The sequence below is a fragment of the Setaria viridis genome, chromosome 1 (genome assembly GCF_005286985.2).
Source record: "Setaria viridis chromosome 1, Setaria_viridis_v4.0, whole genome shotgun sequence".
NCBI lineage: Eukaryota > Viridiplantae > Streptophyta > Magnoliopsida > Poales > Poaceae > Setaria > Setaria viridis.
Window position 1 is genome coordinate 17,786,560 of NC_048263.2, and position 7,627 is coordinate 17,794,186.

The following is a 7,627-nucleotide window of genomic DNA, read 5'->3' on the forward strand; positions in this document are numbered from 1 at the left end:
GGTATCAAGGAAAGAGAAAAAAAATGAGGACACCGTTTCCAACCTGATACGGAATCATCAAGGCCATCCAATGCACCACGAAACAGGGGGCGCTGGGTTCCCTTTGCTTATTTTTAGCACGTGTCATATCGAATATTTAGATACTAATTAGGAGTATTAAACGTAGACTATTTACAAAACCCATTACATAAGTGGAGGCTAAATGGCAAGACGAATCTATTAAGCCTAATTAATCCATCATTAGCAAATGTTTACTGTAGCAACACATTGTCAAATCATGGACTAATTAGGCTTAATAGATTTGTCTCGCCGTTTAGCCTCCACTTATGTAATGAGTTTTGTAAATAGTCTACGTTTAATACTTCTAATTAGCATCTAAACATTCGATGTGACGGGTGCTAAAAATAAGTCACCGGAACCAAACCAGCCTGATCGTGAGATCGTTTCGTCATCACCCATTTTGGCGGGCCCCACAGTGGTCTGTGATCCACTGGTCCTCGCAATGCCACCAGAGCTTCTCCCCACGCGTGGTGGTTCTTAGAGGCCCGGACCTCGCCACCAGAATTTTGTGCCGCTCATCAGCCCACGCCAGCCATTGGGGCCTCGCCCAGCGCGGCTCAGCATTGCGCCCCCTTCCGCTACTCCGCCTGGGGAGCCCCCGCGCCCCCCATCCTCCCTGACGCCGCCACCCATTATGGTGCCCTGGAGCCTAGGCCGGCCATGGAGGTCAGCCCCCATGCTGCCACTCGCCCAAGGTCGGTCGTGGAGGCCAGGCCCCCGGCGATGCTGCCTGCCCACAGCACCACGCCGTGCCTTGCTACCACGTCCCTGCAATCACCCTCTGCCTCGCCCGCTTCGGCTCCACAAACATCGTCTAGAAGCTCGCCGTGAGTGTGCTCGCCTTCAACCCCACCGGGGCCACCCATTGGAGCCTGCCAGGGCCACCCGCGCTTCGAGCTTCCTATCGTGGGCCACGCTGTCATGGCCATCCGCGCGCCCAAAGGGCTGGCTCGTGGTACGGCACACGCCGCCATGGCCTTGGCACCTTACCCTGCCCCATGCTAGGCATGTAGCCTCCTAACGAACCAACGCACGCCTCCAAGCTTGAGATTTTGAAACAACCAGAAGAGCTGCAGATTATATTAAAAAAAAGATGAAGTCCAGACTGGATGAAAATAATAAAAAGGGAAAAACAATGCAAACACCAATAGGTTGGATTGGGTTATCAACTCATGCCGCACCACGCCCTCACATGAAACTCAACTCTACAACTGAAGCGAACTCTACTCCAATCAACACCTCAGCGATAGAACTGAAGCCTTACCGCAGGTTGTACCACCATACACACAGTCAAGAAGTCGCCAAAACCTCCTAACGTAAACTACGTTGAACCAAGAAGCAGACTGGACCACACCGAGAAGGCTACCGCCATGCAGGACCTTCCGCTATAGTGCCACTGTAACATCACTCTCCACCTGACAAGGTGATAGCACCGAATTTAGACCTCTCGTAGGCTGCCTCGCAGTCGCCGCCACGATAACACAACGTGCGGGGGTCTCACCACATCCACTGTTGGACTCTGCCTCTCTCTCGTTGCCTCGAAGATACATCGCACGCGGGGGCCTCGCCACACCCGCCGTAGTACTCCATGTCACGGATCCGTTTCTTTTGTCGCTGTCAGAGTGTTGAGCGATATTGCCCCGCTTCCCAAGATCTCCATTGATCAGCCAAATCGTCACATTGTGTCAACCTCGCCTCGTTACTTCACCCTCGTACATAGCCTTCTCCGCCATGTCAGCAAGCTAGAGAAGTCGCTTGCGCCATCTTCCGACGATGTACTGCTCCGGATAGCCCAGTTAAGCCAAACAACCCATCGCGGTCCGCTGCAAGCCTAGTCGTCCCACGTTGCCATTGCCGCAAGTGCCATCCTCCAACGCAGGCCCACATTGTACTGATCGCTACCAAGCAATGTCAGCCGCCGTGGTCCGCTCCAAGTAGCCAAATTCGACAACAATGCAAAAACCCTTGGCTGCACCTAACTTCGATCAACTGCACATGGGCTTGGCAACACCCATTCAGCTTACCACGTAGCAGAGTTGCCGCCCTCAGCTATGACCTCCCATGACAATGGTTTAGCAATGCCACCAATCAAGTTGGATCTCTAGAGATGACACCTTCAAGAAGGGCGTGACACCAATGGTGCCACCATCGCTCATCCAGGATCTGGACAGAGTTTTTACCCAGAGAACCCCGTGCAACAGGGTTGTAATTCCAACATGACGCCCCCAACGGGGAAGACGACATCCTAGGACGCCGTCGTCATGTCCACCAGCACGAAGGGCGGTGAGGGCTTTTGCCCGGAGTAATACAACCCCTCGCTGCACATACATGGTTCGGCACTCCTGGACCACTGCTACAAAAACCCAGCCGAGGCGACACCACCGCCGCGCCTCCACTCGCCATGCCGTCGTATCTCTACCTCCATTTATTTCACCGCCCTCCATCGCTGCCCACACGCAGCGCCCTCCACTGCCTGCATCTCCCTACCGACGCCGCGCGTTGGCTTGCCGTGCTCCTTCTAGCCATCGCGCACTCTCCCGGCCGCGCTCCTCCCAACGGCGGTGCGCCTCCCAGCGTCTCACGACTTGCCGCCGGGCATCGCTTGCGGCAGCTTCTCGCTCCCCATCACCTCCACGACGTCCGGCACATCCCACATCACCACCATGGTCCCACAAGCGTACCCTGCACACTCTGGTCCCACCACCACGGTGGCGCCACAAAATTGCAGACCTACATCGCCGACAAGGAGAAGAGAAGGGTAGCACCGAAGTGGTGTATTGTCTCCGCTCCCACCACCAGCTGTCCCGACGCCGACCCACACGCAGCCACAGTCGCATGGCCGGGCTTCTTCCCGAGTCTTGCGCCTTCCTCCCTGTCAACCGGGGCGGCCGCCAGGCCGGGGACGCCGCTCTCCCACCGCCGGCAGCACCCATCCATGCAAGGTGTAGGGCAAGGCACTGCTAGCACCTAGCGCGAGCGGCAGACCGGCCGCATCGGCGCGCGGGTAGGGCGGACCGCCATCGGCCCCCATCGCCACGGCCGCAGCAGGCGGCTGGCGGCCCCATCGGCACGGCGCGAGGGGCAGGCCAGCCGAGGGCGCCCCACCCCGCGTTGGCCGCCGCATGCCATAGATCCGGCTGCCGGGGGGCCAGATCCGGTCCCTAAGACCCCGGATCCGCCGCCCCGCGCCGCCATCGTCACCCCGGTCGGTGGAGCCGCTCCGCACCGCTCCCCCGCCTGGAAGCGACGCGCGCCGCCAAAAATACCTCGCCGCTGCCGTCCTCAAAGCCTGCGTGGACTTTCGGCAGGCCCCTCCGGCGGCAGCAGGGGAGGGGAGAGGGAGGGGGTGGCGGCGGCTGGTGGCGCGGCCGCCCGAGTCGCCCGAGCGGGAGCTATGCGGGCGTCCTTCGTAACTATTGGCTCGAGCTTGAGATTTCAATTTCCGCTGGTTTACATTGCTGATTTTGGTGGGGTTCCATTTGGATTTCCCCTGGTTTCGCTTGCTAATTTGGAATTGGACTTGGCTTGACACCGCTTGCCTCTCTCGCTGCGCAAAGTGATAGGACGGGAGAGAGAAGAGGAAGGTAAAGGATAGAGAGAGATGGTGCCAAAGTTTACGGTGGGACCACTTTAGATTTGTGCGTTGGGTACTGTGGTTTATATATGCAGCTTCTTACTAACCTGGCACTATGGACACTACATCTCGAAATTATGGGTTGGAACTGCCTTTAGTTGAATTGCTTCGTCGATGTGAACTTGATATTGCGCCGTTAGGCGGTCTGTGCTTTAAGGTAATTAGCTGGTAATCCCAGCTGTAACGCATTCCAATAAAGCCGGTCAATAGCCTTTCATCCAAAAATCTACAAAGAATAATTCTGGCTAATTTCGTACCTATCTAGCTGATGTTCTACACTACTGGATGCTGGGCGCCTAAACCTTTGTTTCTGTTCTGTACGTCCTCAAGAGAAGACTCCTGCCAGCACAAGCAAGATGGCGCCGAGAAGGACGACGAGGCGCGACGGTGCCCGCGCAGCCGTAGCAGCACCGGCCTGGTCACCGCCGGTGTACGTCATCGTCCTGTTGATGAGCGGGAGGTCTCCCGGTGCCTGCGAGTTGGGGCTGGAGGACTTCACACTGCAGTCACAAATCGCAACAGAAAATTTATTAGTTAACCATTTCAAGTTAGTTGAACAGTCGGGATACAAAAATCTTAGATATGAATGCTACTCTTTGAATGGGCTGGGGAAGGAAAACTGGACGACTATCACGTGTTTGATGCACACACGCAAGAGACAACGGGCCAAGCCGAGCAGCCGGCTTCGAACATCGTGTAGCAGATGGTGACGACCAGCCGGGATGAAGCGACTGCCCCGAACGGCCTCGCGGGAGAAGCCGACTAACCGTGGGAAGGGAAGGTGAACAGAGGAAGACGGAACGGCTAGGTCGCGTGCGGCACGCATTCGCCCGTGTTTTTGGTGGTTTACAACAGCGAGTCGGCGTCACCGCGCTCGCGCCACCGAATGCGGTTGAGCACATTATCAAAAAAAAAAAAAAACGTGGTTGAGCTGTCTGGCTGGCTAGGCGGTGGCACGGGGCTACCTTGGCCTGCTATTTTTTGTGGTTTGTTATCCACCGTCTCTCGGCGAAACCAGCCGATCACTAAAGGCCAAAAGGCAAAAGGTTCTTTGCTTTGACCTCCTTATGCAAATGGATGCGTCTCATTCATTTGGTTTGACAACGCAAAGATTGGGTTACTCCCTTCGTTGGCCTACCAAGCCACTGCTTACTATAGGCAATTAGGTGCGATGTTCAACTTAATCAACACTAAACGATCCATTTTTATCTTTCGGCTCACGTCACGCGGAGTACCTGGTCGTGCTGGGGCAGAAGCTGATGGTGTAGGTGGTGTCGCCACCAGCGCAGGTGAAGGTGGAGGTGGCATCGTCGTAGGCGTAGCTGTAGGCCCGCGGGCAAGCGTTCTTGAAGAACTGTGAGTACGCCGACGGCTTGCACGTGCTGGGGTTCCCGTACTCGCCGCTGCAGCAGTACTGAGCCGACCCGAACGCCTCGCACGCGCTCTTGCACGCCACGCCGGCGGGCGCGGCGGCGGACGTCACCCGGAGGTCGGCCGGGCACGCGCCGTTGAGGTCCACCTCGCACCCCGTGGGCGCGCAGTTGCCGCCCGGGGCTGCGCCCTGCGGTGCTACCAGCACGGGGAGGTTGTACCCGTCCACAAGGCTCACGTCGTAGAAGTCCATGCCGCCGCTGCCGTCCAGTGTGAACTCCGCGAGCGTCGCCGGTGGCGCCGCGTTGCCGCCCGCGCAGTCCTGGCGCCCTGAGCCGCAGTCGCCGGTCACGCAAGTGAACTTGCCGGTGCTGTCAGTGGAGCAGAGTGTCCGGCCCCAGAGCTTCCCTGACCATCCCGCCGGCGCCGACAGGGTCTGTGACTGGCCAGGCGCGAGCTGGAAGCCCGTGCTTTCCCGCCGGACAAAACCCCAGGCCACACCGTGTACCCGCAGTTGTTGGTGATGTTGAACGACTTGGACCAAGCACCTGATTGGCGGACCAAACACAAACATTAGCAACGCACGAGAACTAAACAGAGGAATTCCAGTTTTTCTTTTCACATTCATTCATGTATGGGATCGGCTTCTTACCACTAACGGACACGGCGAGGATCACCAAGATTTTGGCAAGAGCTCTGTATGCCGCCGTCGTCGCCATTGTTGTGAGACGAGAACAGAGCCCTTGGGCCTTGGCCGACGGTAGCGCACACGGACGGCCGGTTTGGTCAGGGGGAGAAACTTGAGCTTTCGTATTGGGATCCTGCGCCGCGCAACGAGCCATATATAAGCGCGCGCGAAATTTGTTCCGTCAACTACCATTTGGTTTGTACTCCAACAAATTGATCATAATGTATTGCAAGGTTATCATAATATATACTACTTCGTCTGTCCCAAATTACTATTCGTTTTGTCTTTTCTAGATACATAACTCTTTTGATACGTGTTGACGTCGTTTTCTTGACACATATCAAAAGTTGGCGTCAAAGGAAAGCAGAGATGCTGATGCGTGACAGAGGTAATGGCTAGTAAAATCGGCCGATGGAGTTACAGTAGTTCAGCCGATGGAATCACAGAGGTTCGGCCGATGAAGACAGGAGGATTCGGCTGATGGAAGCTGATGAGGTCTAGCCGATACAAGCAGGAGAGTTCCAGCCGATCGGAGATGTTGGAGCTTCGATCGATAAGAGACAAAAGAGTCTTGATCGGTGAGGAGGTTGCAAGATGGTGGATATAGGGTTGGCCGATAAGAGACAAAAAAGTCTTGATCGGCGAGGAGGTTGCAAGATGGTGGATATAGGGTTAGCTAATAGAGACTAAATTCGTTTCCGACTCTTGTACGAGTTGTTTTATTTAGAAAGTTTGTTTCTTTGGTTATAGATATTGTATTGCGTCGTAATCGACTAGCACTACAAGTCTTGAGTTTAGGATATAAATAGAGATCCTGCTAGGTCTGAAAAAGATGTACACACATAAACAAACAAATCTACTTTATTCGCAATTTATTTTCAAGTCAGCGACTTTGCCAAAGTTCTGTTTTTCCTCACGAGTTCTTCCAAGCTAACAGGGCTACATCATCTTAATCTCCAGCTAGATTGTAAGTTCCATGTTTATCGAGTAATTTCTAGGCTTTAACTTCTAGCGCATTGTTGTTGTTTCGTCTAGATTTATTCGTCAAATTATCGATATTTGCTAGATCTACAAGTTTATTTATTTAAATCTTATTGCTTTAGCTTTTATCACTACTACCCAGCTTGGAATAGATTCCAATCGGCTTCTTACCCTGTTTTTTAATTAAGAACTGTTTTATTGCCGACTAGATTTGTTTCGGGTGTTGTTCGCGTAGCATTGTTTAGGTTGTATTTTCAACAGTTCCTTTGCATTCATTACGCATACATCAGTTGATTTAGTCGATTGTCTTTTTCTGTATCGGCTACCTGGCCGTTTACGATCTCCTGGAGCTAATCGGAACACCAGCCGATTCGCTCTCAAATTTAACGTCTTCTTTGCCCTTGTCAATTAGCAGGTCAAATTGACTAGCACGCCTTGGATCGAGAGGGTTACTACCCGTACTTGAGCGAAAATGATCTCTTTGGTTTCATGTGTTAGTACGTGAAGGTCATCGTCTGATTTTTGCGTCAACACACTTTTGGCATGCCCGGTGGGACTACGAGCAATTTTTCAACATGTCTATTCCAGAACCTTTTGAGCTCTCAAACAAAAACATCATGGAGGTTACGGAGGAAGATCTTAAGGAGGATCAGCAAAGTGATCTGGCAAGAGCTATGGAGGAATATAAATTGGCGTACTTGAGATCCTATAGCCTTACCAAGAGGGGACAAGCCATTAAGAAGCATGATTTTCCAGTCCCTCATCATATCACTATTGATGAAAATCTTGGGAAGATGCAAGAGATGGTCAACCAAGTTGTTCATCATGCGTTGATCAATCAGTCCTCAGTGATGACCAATACCATTCACAATGTTGTCGTCAACACTTTACTA

The 7,627-nt window shown here is 53.6% G+C and overlaps 1 pseudogene; it reads right to left on the minus strand.

Annotated features, from left to right (window-relative positions):
* Positions 1-3,845: 3,845 nt before the first annotated feature.
* On the minus strand, positions 3,846-5,784 carry LOC117854506 (thaumatin-like protein 1b; annotated as a pseudogene).
* Positions 5,785-7,627: the final 1,843 nt, after the last annotated feature.